Source organism: Staurois parvus, unplaced genomic scaffold, assembly GCF_062004578.1.
Source record: "Staurois parvus isolate SC_StPar_1 unplaced genomic scaffold, SC_StPar_1.0 ptg000436l, whole genome shotgun sequence".
NCBI classification, from domain to species: Eukaryota; Metazoa; Chordata; class Amphibia; order Anura; family Ranidae; genus Staurois; species Staurois parvus.
Window position 1 is genome coordinate 6,729,278 of NW_028318232.1, and position 15,319 is coordinate 6,744,596.

Sequence of the window (15,319 nt, forward strand, 5' to 3'; positions counted from 1 at the left end):
CCTGTGTCCCTCCTCCTTAGAGTAAACTTGCCTATGCTAGCATGACAGCCTCACTGTACTTAGCCTGTACAAAGCCACACCTTTCGCCCATCCCTCCTGCCCTGAGTCACAGGCAATTCCCCTGCAACTCTGAATATGTCAGCGAGAATAAGAAGCACCTTCCAGATATCTCCTTAAATTCAGGCTAGCAAGCCAAAAATGTCACTGAGTTGTTGCTGTACAGTGGTACTTAACAATTTTTATTAAAAAAAAAAAAAAACAGGCATAATGAGAGTTGGCTGCAGCGTGTGTGTGTGTTTTGTACCTTTGTGGGCAAATCCTCACTCCATACGTAGTGTGGTTAAGCATAAAGACCAGGGCAATGGTCCTAAGACCCTTACTAGCTTATAATCTGTTAACAGTGCTGAGTTACAGAACGCATCAGTCCCCTTAAAAGGTAACTAGTTTCATTGGGAAAAATAGCAATGAAAAAAAATAAAATGGCATATACAATTGCTACACAGGCCATATTGACTGCTATTAAATATGATCCTTTCCTTTTCAATCTGCAAAACTGTTCTTTTCTTTAAAATTCAATATGATAAGGCAACGTGGAGGCCTTTTGTACACAGTTGGTGTACAGAAGGCCCCTAGCAATGTCAGTTCCTGCTTGTGTTATTGGCTGACTGATTTTCCCAGAAGTCTGCACTTCTGCAAGATACAAGTCAGATTTTAGGCATCCTCTGCAACAGAAATGCCTTTTTGGTGAGATACTCCCAAAGGGTTAATCACTTCTAAAGTGCTAAAGATTTGGAAACTTTACCCTTTAGAGCACTGCTCGTATAACAACTGATTAATAATTAAAAAGTCACTCCCTTTCACTCTGCAAATTGACATAAACAGCTTTTTCTTCAAAGCAGAAACAGATAGTAATCTACAGCAAAATTTGGTAAAATCCTTGCAAATGTACAGTGTTAACCCAGAGGGAATTGTTTGTCTCAACAAATGTGGAGTTGCTTTTTAAATATTTAAAGTGGAGCTCCACCCAAAAGGGGAAGTTCTACTTTAAGGACTGCTCCCCATTAAGGATTGGCACCTTTGGGAAGCGGGTACCCAAATTTGACAGATACCCACTCCCACTTCCGGTCCGATCGCCTAAGCGATTGGAAACAGGTGTCCTCCCTCCCTCTCTGTAGTCTTTTGGGACACGTGACCGGTCCCAGAAGACTACAGGACCATTCAGGAAGCGCAGCACTACTCGCGCATGCGCAGTGGGTACCCGACTGTGAAGCCTCAAGCTATTACAGCCGGGTGCCCACACTGAAGATCCCGGCTTCCTGGAATACAGGACAGCTGGTGAAACGAGCTGCAGGGGACACACCACGGGACCGAGGGACAGGTAAGTGGCTGTTTTTTAAAAGTCAGCAGCTACAGTTTTTGTAGCTGTTGACTTTTATTTTTTGGTCGAGGTCGAGTGGAACTCCGCTTTAATGGATAACGAGTGTGATCGAGTTTAAGAAAAATTACAACCATGATAGCTGTCTGAGCACAGGGACTGCAAACATGCTCAAATACCCTCTCCTCCAGGGACCATCTCTGAATATCATGGGGTTGCAGTTGTTTCTACACACTCAGCTGAGCGTGAGATGAGCAGCTCCTTATCCCTTATTTAAGGAGTTTGTACTAAACTCTCAATCTGATAATATAATGTAAACATAAAGCCTAACTCCAGGTTTTTGTGACTTTAAATAGTTAATTTGGTCCAAACTATTTGCTTTACCACCAGTGGTGCTGACTGTGAGCAGTGTATAAACTGTATGTAGCATCTACTACATACAGTGTTCTGGCGGCAGGATGGGGACTTCCCATCATATTCTTCAGCACACAATTGAGTCAGACTGAACGTTGCTCAGCCATTCACAGGAAGACAATTTTCATCAGTGAATACAGGGCTTCCTCTGATTGGCTGAGGTGGGTGGATGATGTCACATGATCTCCACCTCAGCCAATCAGCCTTGCAAAATAAAAGCCTTCCCAATTTTCTTTGATACAAATCCTGGCTTTTCTTCATTGCGCCGGTCTGGTTTGGTTCAGCGTTTCACTCGAGGGTTAAACCCCAGCCTTAGTGTGTTTTTTTCTTACTACTTATTTTTTTTGGAGACCAGTTGCCTCTCACTCCCTAGTGAAGGCCTTTGTCCATGGTGTTACTGACATTATTCCCACTGTACATTCTCCAGTGACTCCATGCGATCTCAGTCTAGTTCTGTCGGGTCTTCAGAAACCACCCTTTGAACCTGTTATTAACGATATTTCTTTGTCTACCCTTTCTTGCAAGGTTGTCTTTCTCGTTGCCATCACTTCAGTGAGGCAAGTCTTAGTATTAGCACTCTTAAGCTGTTAAGAATCCTTTTTTATGCTACATGTAGGCAAGCTTGTTTTGAGGCCAGAGGCCACTTTTCTTCCACCTTAAGCAGGAGATTGTTGTAGCCTGGAAAGAGCTTTTAGGTGCTCTGCATTTCTTTACTCCTGTGAAGGGGGATATTGCAATCTCCTGCTGTGGAAGTAGAAATGGTCTTCCTTTGATGTCTTTTATGAATTCGTCAAGTGCCTCCCCAAAAAAACAGCATCTTTGAACTACAAGGTTCCGCGCAGGTGAATGGTGCCATTCTGGAGATTTGATTCACTAATTGTTCTAGGTCACCCACACAAAAGAGCAGAGCAGAAGGTAATTCTTCAGTTAGGGCACCATCCTGGAATGCAGAATCATGTTAGTTGTTCATATAGTTAGCTGCAGTTTGACAGACATTGCACAGACAACTGGTTGCAGAGCTGGGCCTACAAGTTTAAAGGTTGCCATTAGGAGCGTATTAAACTTCCCAACCACAGAATATTTGAATGAAGAAACATCTTCAATTGGTATGGTGAAATGCTTAAGACATACAGTATCTCACAGGAGTACACCCCTCACATTTTTGTAAATATTTTATATCTTTTCATGTGACAACACTGAACAAATGACACTTTGCTACAGTGTAAAGTAGTGAGTGTACAGCTTGTATAACAGTGTAAGTTTGCTATCCCCTCAAAATAACTCAAAACACAGCCATTAATGTCTAAAGCACTGGCAACAAAAGTGAGTACACCCCTAAGTGAAAATGTCCAAATTCCCTGGATCAACTTTACCTATAAATGTTAGTATCCAGTTATATTCTGTGTATCTAAGAAAGAATCCAGGCATTTTTTAAAGCAATCCACTGAGCTGGCCAGAACCAACTCTTCAGGGAGTCTATTCCACATTTACACAGATGTATTTATACATGTTGATCATATCCCCCCTTAATCTCCTCTTCTCAAGAGAGAATAAATTAAGTTCCTCTAATCTTTCCTCATAGCTGAGCTCCTCCATGTCTCTCATCAGTTTGGTTGCCCTTCTCTCGTTTTGTGAATTGGTGACCAAAACTGAACTGCATATAGTGAATTTTTTCCACTGGATAGAATTTGGCAATGATCTTGAGAGGAGTAAAAACCTTTTCCAGATTGTCATAGATTGCCCATTCTATTTGGATACAAATAGACTTACAAAATCTATAGACATGTCCCATTCACAAAGGGGCATGGTGATATGGAGTGCAACAATGCTGAGGATTTTGTGTACAGCATAAATGAGCATATCCACATTAGCAAGCATGTTGAGTGAAGCTGCAGCTTTAGGTGTACAAGAGTCTGGGGGGTTAGAATTCTGCAGCCTCCTCGAATACTGTCTGGGTCACCTTCATTTCCTTCTATGTCAACCCTTTGTAGGCTGAGCATATTTTGATCCGACTTAGTATTGGAGCTCTGGACAGAAATGGCTGTATTAAAGCTATTAGTTGCTGTACATATTGTAACATACACTCACTGGCCACTTTATTAGGTACACCTTGCTAGTACTGGATTGGATCCACTTTTGCCTTCAGAACTGCCTTCGTGGCATGGATGCAACAAGGTGTTGGAAACATTCCTCAGATTTTGGTCCATGTTGACATAATAGCATCACGCAGTTGCTGCAGATTTGTCAGATGCACATCCATGATACGAATTTCCCGTTCCACTACATCCCAAAAGTGCTCTATTGGATTGAGATCTGATGACTGCTGAGGCCAATGGAGTACAGCGAACTCACTGCCATGTTCAAGAAACCAGTTGATTTGAGCTGTGATATGTTGCATTATCCTGCTGGAAGTAGCCATCAGAAGATGGGCAGACTGTTGTCATAAAGTGATGGACATGGTCAGCAACAATACTTGGGTAGGCCGTGACGTTTAAACAATGCTCAATTAGTACTAAGGGTCGCAAAGTGTGTCAAGAAAATATCCCCCACACCATTACACCACCACCAGCCTGAACCATTGATATGAGGCAGGATGGATCCATGCTTTCATGTTGTTTACGCCAAATTCTGACCCTACCATCTGAATGTTGCAGCTGAAATCAAGACTCATCAGTCTAGGAAACGTTTTTTCAATCTTCTGTTGTCCAATTTTGGTGAGCCTGTGCAGACTGTAGCTTCCGTTTCCTGTTCTTAGCTGACAGGAGTGGCACTCAGTGTGGTCTTTTGTTGCTGTAGCCCATCTGCTTCAAGGTTTGATGTGCATACAGACATGGTATTCTGCACACCTTGGTTGTAACAAGTGCTTATTTGAGTTACTGTTGCCTTTCTATCATCTTGAACCAGTCTTCCCATTCTCCTCTGACATCACCAAGGCATTTTCATTCACACAACTGAGGCTGAATGGATGCTCTTTTTTTCAGACCATTCTCTGTAAAATGTCAGACTATTCTCTGTAAACCCTAAAGACTTTTGTGCATGAAAATCTCAGTAGATCAGCAATTTTTTAAATACTTAAGGGCAGCCCGTCTGGCACCAACAACCATGCCACGTTCAAAGTCACTTAAATTCCCTTTCTTCCCCATTCTGATGCTTGGTTTGAAATTCAGCAAGTCATCTTCACCACATCTAGATGCCTAAATGCTTTGACTTGCTGCCCTGTGATTGGCTGATTAGCAATTTATGTTACCAAGCAATTGAGCATGTGTACCTAATAAAGAGGCTGGTGAGTATAGATGCAGAACAATCTGCCTGTCAGATAGGCCATTTGTTGCGTGCCTGAAATAGAACTTGTGTTGGATGTAGAGACCGCTGTTCAAATTGGGCAAGGGAAGCATTATCACTGTGAGTATAAGTAGTGGCAGGCCTTTGGCACAGCAAATGTTTATCTGAGATTTTGCCGTGGCTCCCTTTCATCTCCTGGCTTCAACCATAGGTAGGGGGTGAGGGCATTCCCCTGTAGGGTACTCACGGAGTAGGGTGCAGAATAAAGGGTAAGTGTGCAGCAACATGGGTGAAGACTGTGATGTAACAAAGTCCTTGTGGCAAAGGGGCGGGAGGAAGTGCTTGAATACCTTTTAAAGGCTCACAAAGTATGCAATGCCTTTTAAAGGAATCGCACAGTGGCCCTTCTCCCCTGATTACTGTTTGGCTGGGCAAACAGCTCTTGGAATAGTCCTGGTTGTGTCAAATGTCTTCCTTTTGAGAATTATGGTTGCCACTGTGCTCTTGGGAACCTTCAGTGCAGCAAAAATATTTTTGCACCTTCCCCAGATCTGCCTCTGAGATTTGCAAGCAGTTCCTTTGACCTCATGGCTTTTGCTCTGATACATTATGCATCATCAGCTGTGAGGCCTTTTATAGAGGTGTGCCTTTCTAAATCATGTCCATTCAATTTAATTTACCACAGGTGGAATCCAATCAAGATATAGAAACATCTCAGCAACAATCAAGAAAAAAGGGAGGCACCTAAGCTACATTTCAAGTGTTGCAAAGCGTCTTAATACTTCTACCAATAAAGATATTTCAGTTTTCCTTAGTCATAAATTTGCAAACATTGCAAAAATTCTGTTTTCACTATGGGGTACTGAGTGTAGATTGACAAAAAAAAAATTAATTTAAACTGTAGTATCAGGCTGCCACTCAACAAAATTGAAAAGTGTGAAGGGGGTAGGAATACTTGAATGAATGTACTATATATTTCTTTAGCCACTTGCCCTCCAGAAGATTTACCCCCCCCCTTCCTGACCAGACCATTTTTTGCGATACGGTGCTGCGTTACTTTAACTGACAATTGTGCGGTCATGCAAAGCTATACATAAATTAAATTTGTCATCTTTTTCCCACAAATAGAGCTTTGTTTTGGTGGTATTAAATCACCTGTATTTATTTTTTGCACTAAACAAAAAAAACTGACTATTTAAAATAAAAAACAATATTTTTTACTTTTTTGTTATAAAACATAACCAATAAAAAAAAGTCATAAATTTAGGCCAAAATGTATTCTGCTTACATGTCTTTGCTACAAAAAAAATCCCAATAAGTGTATATTAATTGGTTTACATGAAAATTATAGCATCTACAAATGGCAGTATATATACTGGAATTATTTATTTTTTTACACTAGTAATGGCGGCGATCAGCAACCTATAACAGGACTGCGGTGGGTATTTTGACCAACTACCACCGACATCTCCAGTGAAGCTAATACAGTGCTTAAAAAAAAAAAAGCACTGACACTGGGTAGGAAGGGGTTAACATCTGGGACGATCAAAGGGTTAACTGTGTTATGGAGTGATTTTATTGTGTACTGTGTTTTGTTTTACTAAACAGACCTGCTGCTTTCTATCTTTCTGCTGTGCAGAGAGATAGAAAGGAGCATGTCCATGCTGACAGGATGTTGTTTACACACATCTCTCCCCTATCAGCTTCACTGATGATAACCCGTGTACTCACCAAAAATCGCCATCTGGGACTTGACATCCTCAGGAACCAATAACAGTGTGGCCCCTACCCAGAAATACAAAATCACGTATATTTATGTGATTTTGCCCAGCGAAGCCACGCTGTAGCAGTACATCTGTTATGAGACAAGTGGTTAAACAACATTTTTTTGCTTGCTTTAGAAACTGCAACTTGGCACTGCTGCTATTAGAACACCTGGATCCTTCTCAACCATAGACTTCCCCAGTTGTACTTCTGCTAGAATGTATGATGCATGCATGTTGGTACCCTGCAAATTTCCACAAGTTACATTTTAAAAGCCTTTACAAGTTACCCATTTAGGGTTGGACAGGAGGTCTGGAGCTAGAATTATTGCTCTCACTCACATTCGTGGTGATACCGCACGTGTGGTGCAACTGCTCTTTATATGGGTCTCTTCTGCATTAAAAATCTTGTCTATTTGAACATTATTTTTCACTTTTGCGTATAAAACGTATAATTCTTACCTTTAGATTTTTCAAAAACGTATAATTCTTACCTTTAGATTTTTCTAAAGAAAAGGCCTTATGGCAGACTGCAAGCATTTCTGAATAGTTTCAGAGTCGCAAGGACAGGCTGACTGTTTGATAACAAACAATGCAGGAAAGGAGCTTCTACTTCTTTTAACCGTTTGGTAGGACAGACAGTATTCAATTCTAGTTTACAATTGATAATGAAATCTTCCAGCACTGTACATACAGGGTTAATTATGGTAAACACAGTCCCCTCAAACACATACCCAAATAAGATTTTCTAGTATCAGAAAAGAGAATCTCAAATGGAATGGTATTATACAACAAATATACAGTAGGTATAGAAAAGAATCACGCCACTTTAAAATAATCAGCTTTTGCTGCTTTGCAGTCTGAAATGAAGACAGACACAATTTTTGTTTTATCCAGCTGTACTTACTCAGTGCAACTTATATTATTCACTTGGATGCAAAGTTATTAGAGACATATCCCAATAGACTAAAGGCTATAATTAAAGTAAAAGGCAGTTCAACAAAATACAGACAAGAGTTTGATCCTTTTTCCAACTCAGTGATTCGGTTTTTGATTTTATTTTTTTCTGATAGGTTAGTGTTATATTATTCACTTGGATGTCATAAATTGCACTTAAATCCACTGTCTTCCCTCACTCATAAGGTTGCCATTCTTGTGACTGTCACCTCTGTAAGACACACCCCAGAGTTAGCAACCTTATTTTGTAAGAAACCCTTCTTAATATTACCCACAGGGATACAGGTACTTTATGGTCTAAGGCCTCTTTTCTCCCCAAGGAGATTTTACACCTTAACCAGGACACTGTGCTTCCCCTCCTTATGTCCTGCTCTGAACCATTTAAAGAGGATTTCCCTCCACTGTCCGGATGTACACGCTATGCTAGTTTACCTCTCAGCTACTGCTCCTTTTAGACACATGGATTCACGGTTTGTAACTTCTGAGGGTCCCCATAGGGGACATCCTGCGTCTTGTTCCACCATTGCCAGGTTGAATAAACATGTTATCATCCAAGCTTACAGTCTGGAGGTTCCTATCTTTCCTGCTAGGGCACACTCTACCAGACATGTCAGCTCTTCACATGAGCTTTTCAGCATCAGGCAACGGTTTCTCAGACCTGCAGGGGTGGCACCTGGGATTTTGTTCATACGTTTAAGTTTTACAAGGTGGACATTCAAGTGTTTTCTGATACCAGTTTTGGGTTAAGGTGCTGCAGTCTGCTCTCTGAGATTTTAATGCTGCTTTTTTTCCCCAGTTGGGGCCAAATCCTATCCTGCCCAGTAGGGCCAAATCCTATTTTATCCAAATTGACTTGGGCAAAGGAAATATGCTTCACTCTGCCGATTCAAACGCATGTTTTCAGGAATTTTACAGGGAATTATATAACTCCTCACTGCCACAGCAATCCTCTGCTAAGTGGACAGATATCTGCCAAAACTCATCATCCCTATGTCTTCCCTACCTCTACCAAGAAGATTGTCAATTTCTCGAAGCACCTATTGCAGTAAAGGAGTGGCTGAAAGTCTTCTCAGGTGCCAAACCACGCAAAGCTCCAGGGCCAGACGGGTTCACTGTTGCCTACTACAAGACCTTTATGGGCTAACTGGTCCATCATGACCAAGTTGGCTTTATCCCAATTTGTGAAGCAAAGGATAATACAATGGTGTTGAATATTATCCACTAGGCCCACTAAAAAATGGTCCCATTTCTTTTTCTGTCAACAGATGCAGAAAAGGCTTTCAATGGTAAAGACTGATCTTTTGTGTGGGCTGTTCTTCAAAACACGGGCCTTGTTCCTAACTTTCTCCAGTAGATACAGGTCACTTACGCTCATCCCACACTATGAGTAACAATAAATTACACTTTATCCAGCTCCTTCTCATTCTGAAATGGCACTAGGCAGAAGGACTGTCCCCTCTATCTTTGTTCTAACTCTAGAACCTTTACTTATCCAGATTAGGGCCAACACAAATATACATGTCAGTACCACAAAAAGGGGAATTCACAAATTAGCTGGTTATGCTAATGATCTTCCCATCTTTATAACACAGCCACAGATTTCTCTCCCTAATGGAACTCCACACCTATGGATGTAATTCTAATTTCAAAATCAACCTTCAAAAGTCTGAGACACTTGACATTTCTGTCCCCTACTCAGTGATTCAAGCCCTCCAATCCCATTTAAGTGGGCACAAATCCACCCAAGTATCTGTGTATCTTCCTTACCCCATCTTTGCGTATATATATTCAGCACTAATGTCCCTCCATTCAGTCTCAGATGTGGAAAGACATTACTAGATGGTTGTCACTCTTCTTCTGTTGGTTTTGGACAAGTTGTGTTCTTAAAGCGGAGTTCCGGACCTCCTTCCCAAAAATTAAAAGTGAACAACTACAAATACTGTAGCTGCTAACTTAATATTAAGGCACTTACCTGTCCAGGGATCCAGTGGTGTCCTCCCCCAGAGCAGACTCTTCAATCGCCTATCGGGAGCTGGCACCGTCATTTTGACTAAGGGAAACCAGCAGTAAAGCCTTGCGTCTTCACAGTTGGTCTCCAAGTGCGCTTCACTTTGTGAATGGGCCGCAGTCTTCTGGGACCTGTGAAGTATCCTAGAGTGGCTGTGGGTGGAAAGGAAGGAGAGGTGAACTTACAGCTCAGTTTGCTGTGGCGAAACCAGGTACCTGCACCCCCCCCCCCAAAAAAAAGGTGCCAAACATGGCAGCAGAGGAGGGAAGAGGAGATAAGCGGAGCTTCCACTTTTGGGTGAAACTCCACTTTAAAATTAATTTCTTACTCAGATTGCTATATTTTTTTCAAATCCTCCCAATTTTGGTACCCAAGACATTTTTGAGGCAGGTACAGAGGGAATTTGAACAATTTTTATGTGCATGACAAGTACACAAACTTAACCATTCTGTTGACACACTCCAAGGACAGAAGTGGGGCAGGTCTCCCGGACGTAGTCAAGTATTATAAAGCAACTCATCTGAACTGTGTCCTGGAGTGGTGTACGGCAAAGTCATCCAAACGCTTGGTTCAGATAGAACAGGCATTTACAGAGGTTCCACTAGGATGTCTCCCTTGGGTGGTCTTGGAAGCCCCTAGAGCTCTGATCAATCATCTCAGGTTTGGTACCATCCTTAAATTGATAAAACAAGACAGAAAACCTGCTTTATCTGCCCAGACTCCCTCACGCATGACCTCACTAATTGGGCACCCTCGTTTTGCACCAGCTCTTTACGAAGGCATATTCTTGTCTCGCTTACATCAAGGCACGTTCAGACTACATCAATTTGGTACTGACAACTAAATTGTGAATCTCATTCTCTCTACTGTCACCTAGTTTGAGAAACTATGTCTCAAGGATGAACCAATACAACATGGCCTGTCTCGTTCATATTACATTTTATATGACCCTCCTGACATGGCCCTCCCAGGTTTCCTCTTCAAATGGAAAAATACATTTGCACATTTAAGGACAAGCTAAAAGACAGAATCCTCCTGATGACTCAAAGCCTCCATCTCAAGCTGTATACAAGATCCTGTTTTTATATTTGTGTATATGTTGACCAGTCCTCACCTCTAGCTGCACTCAGGTTTACGACTGTAGCCTGTTCCCAATGAAACATCCCCCACTATTCATGTGATCCTTATCAGCTTCTAATTGGGGTGGAGTTGAATGCTCATTTGAGCATCTCCCTATAAATTTAGATCATCTCATGGGGGGAGGTCACTGATGGGGGGCACAGTCTCTGATGGGGGTGCTGCTTTAGTTCGAGTGCTGCGTTGAAGGAGTGCGAAGCAGTTAAACACAGCAGTTGAACTAAAGCAGAACTTAAGCAGCAGGAAGACACAACAACAGCAAGAAACTCTACTGCACGCTGGACAGACTGCAAGCAATCACCCTGGGAAACCTCTCTTACATACCTGAGTCCCACTCCGTGTACCTTTATATAATACGCCCCCTCTTCTCCTTATATTACTATCCTCTGTTCCCAAAACTCATTTCTTTACCCCTCTGCTCCACCCCAAAACTTGTACATCTCCCCCTCATTGCTATCACCTCCCCAAAATGCCTCTTCCACTCCTCATTTTCCTTTCGTCCGTTCCCAAAATCCATTCACTATATCCCTCTGCCCCTCTCAAACAATTGTATATTGTGTCCTCACTGCTTCCTTTGCCCCTCTACGGCACCCACCACCTCCTCCTATTACTCCACTCTCCCACTGACCCGAACACCTCCACTAGTAGTTTCTCACGCTCCTGCACATCCTGCTGCCATGCCACCTTCCTCACCCTTCTCCTCCTCCTAACCGCGGGGGACATCTCCCCAAATCCTGGCCCTCCACCACCTCCCTCACCCGCACAACACCCTTCCGCCTCCACGTCCCGCCGCAACCCCTGCAACTTAGTATCTCCCCTTTTCATGTGCACTCCTGAACGCCCGATCGGTGTGCAACAAGCTTACCACCATCCACAACCTCTTTGTTTCCCACGACCTCTTTGTTTCCCGCTCCCTCAACTTCTTGCTGGATCCAGGCCACTGACTCTACCTCCCCTGCTGCACTCTCCTACGGAAGTCCCACCTGGACCCACTCACCTAGGCCTAACGGTCGTAAAGGTGGTGGGGTTGGTCTGCTCCTGTCACCGCAGAGCACCTTCCGAGTCCTCCCAAACCCCCCCCTCCCTATCCTTCTCCTCCTTCGAGGCCCACTGCGTCCGACTATTCTCCCCAACCCCCCTGAAGACTGCTGTAATATATCAGCCTCCTGGATCCATATCCCGCTTCCTGGATGACTTTTCCTCCTGGCTACTCACCATCATCCTTGGGGATTTCAACATCCCTGTCAACCTTGACAACCCGGACACATCCCATCTTCTCCACTTAACCTCCTCCTTTGCACTTGCACAGTGCATACAATCCACCACCCACTCCAACGGTAATATCCTTGATCTTGTCTTCTCCAACCGCTGCGCTCCCCACATCCTCACTAACACCCCCTTCCCTCTCTCTGACCACAACCTGATTACCTTCTCTATCTCCTCGTCCTCCAACGCCTACCCCTCCAAATGTCACACTACTACCAGCCGTAACCTCCGCAACCTTAACCCTGCCCCCCTCCACTCTGCAGCTGATCAACTCCATGACAGCATCCTCCCCCTGTCCTGCCCCGACTTGGCTATGACTGCCTACAACAACGCGCTGTCAACAGCCCTTGACTCACTAGCGCCTTTAACCACACGCAACATCAGACCCCGACCGCTCCAGCCCTGGCAGACTGATCACACCAAAACCCTCAAACGACACAGTCGTGCCCTGGAGCGACTATGGCGCAAAACCAAATCTCAACAAGCCTTCACCCGCTACAAATCTGCCTTCCACACCTACACCACCTCCCTCCACGCAGCCAAACAAGCCTACTTCCTGACCCTCATCAAGGCCCTCTCCTCCAATCCTCGCCAACTCTTCTCCACCTTCAACTCTCTACTCTCGCCACCCCCACCTCCACCCAGCACCTCACTCACTGCCCTTGAGATTGCCAATTACTTCAAAAACAAGATTGACACAATTCACAAGGACATTGCCGCAACTCACACGCCCTCTCAACCCCGTTCCCCCTCACTCAGCTACCCCCTCATCACCCCTCTCCCACGGCCCCACCACTGCTCTGACTTCCAGTTCCACCTCACCCTACATTCCTCATACTGAAGCCCCCCCAACACTCCGCACCTTTGACCTTACTACCATCGAGGAAGTCTCCAAGATCCTCTCTGATGCCCGCCTCACCACCTGCCCCCTCACAACTCCTATGACCTCCCTCCCCCTTCATCCTACACTCCCTCACCCACATCTTCAATCTCTCCCTCTCCTCTGGCACTTTCCCCTCCCCTCTGAAACATGCACACATCACCCCCATACTTAAAAAGCCCTCCCTGGACCCCAATGACCCGAACAACCTCAGACCCATCTCCCTGCTCCCATTTACATCTAAACTCCTCGAGCGCCTAGTCTACACCTGCCTATGCTCTCACCTCAACGACAATAACCTCCTCGATCCCCTACAGTCTGGCTTCCGTCCCCTACACCAGTGTTTCTCAACTCCAGTCCTCATGGACCCCCAACAGGTCATGTTTTCAGGATTTCCATTATTTTGCACAGGTGATTTGATCAGTTTCACTGCCTTAGTAATTACCACAGCTGTTTCATCTGAGGGAAATCCTGAAAACATGACCTGTTGGGGGTCCATGAGGACTGGAGTTGAGAAACACTGCCCTACACTCCACCAAAACGGCCTTACTCAAACTCTCCAACGACCTGCTAACCGCCAAAACTAATGGCCACTATTCAGTGCTCCTACTCCTTGACCTCTCTGCGGCCTTTGACACAGTCGACCACCCCCTTCTCCTCAAAAAACTACACTCCCTCGGCCTCAGAGATTCTGCTCTATCCTGGCTCTCATCCTACCTGTCACAACGCTCTTTCAGCGTTACCTATAATTCTACCACCTCCCCCTCACTCCCCCTCTCTGTTGGGGTCCCTCAAGGCTCTGTCCTCGGGCCCCTTCTCTTCTCCATCTACACCTCCTCCCTTGGCCAACTCATACACTCTCACGGCTTCAACTACCACCTCTATGCCGACGACACACAAATCTATCTCTCAACCCCCCACCTCACCCCTCGGTCTCCGCCCGAATCACACACCTACTGAGCGACATATCAGACTGGATGTCGCTCCACTTCCTTAAACTGAACCTCTCCAAAACCGAGTTTCTTGTCTTCCCCCCAGCCCGGACACCACCCCCCATTGACTTCTCCATCACATCCAACAACGCCACCATCAAACCCGCCCCGCAGGCCAGAGTACTTGGTGTCATTCTGGACTCCAACCTATCCTTCCAGCCCCAAGTCCAATCTTTAATAAACTCATGCAGACTCCACCTCCGCAACATGGCCAAAATACGCACGTTCCTAACTCCAGAAACCACTAAACAGCTCATCCACTCCCTCATCATATCACGACTCGACTACTGCAACTCCCTCCTCACTGGCCTGCCTCGCCGCTGGCTATCCCCGCTTCAGTCGATCCTGAATACGGCTGCCAGACTCATTCACCTTTCCAACCACTCCATCTCCGCCACCCTCCTCTGCCAATCCCTCCACTGGCTTCCGATTGCGCAACGGATCAAATTCAAAATCCTAACACTGACGTACAAAGCTGTCCACCATACTGCCCCGAACTACATCACTGACCTAATATCGAAGTACCGCCCAGCACGCACACTCCGCTCCTCACAAGATCTCCTTCTCTCTAGTTCCCTGGTCTCCTCCTCCCATGCCCGCCTCCAGGACTTCTCCAGGGTGTCACCCATCCTCTGGAACTCTCTGCCCCAACCCATCAGATTATCACCTACTCTCCTCTCCTTTAGGCGCACCCTGAAAACCCATCTCTTCAGGGAAGCCTACCCCACCCCCTGCTAACTTGCCGACCTCCCCCACTCTTCCTACCACTCCATCCCCCACAGCCATCTCCTCCTGTGCCACCATCCCCTCCCTCCTAGATTGTAAGCTTGAAAGAGCAGGGCCCTCAATCCCCTCATGTTTTGCATTGTATTGGTATTGTTCTGTCACATGTTCTGTCCCCCTTTGTAATGTACAGCGCTGAGCGAACTATTGGCGCTTTATAAATACTGTATAATAATAATAAATAGGTGGTATAGGGTCCCTCTACAATGTAGCACAAACTATTTTCACAATTCCCCTCAGTCTGTTGGATATGCCAGTATGATGAGGGCTCTTTGCTTCATATATTCTGGTCCTGCCTGAACATACAGAATTTTTTGATTCAGATGAAACAAATCATTCAGATGTCAAACAACCTGGAAGCCTTCCTCCTTCATCTGGCTCCTGTTTCTCTATAGAAATTTTCTAAAGAAATACAAACATTCCCTTCTCATACATTTATTCAACACATCAAAAGCATGTATC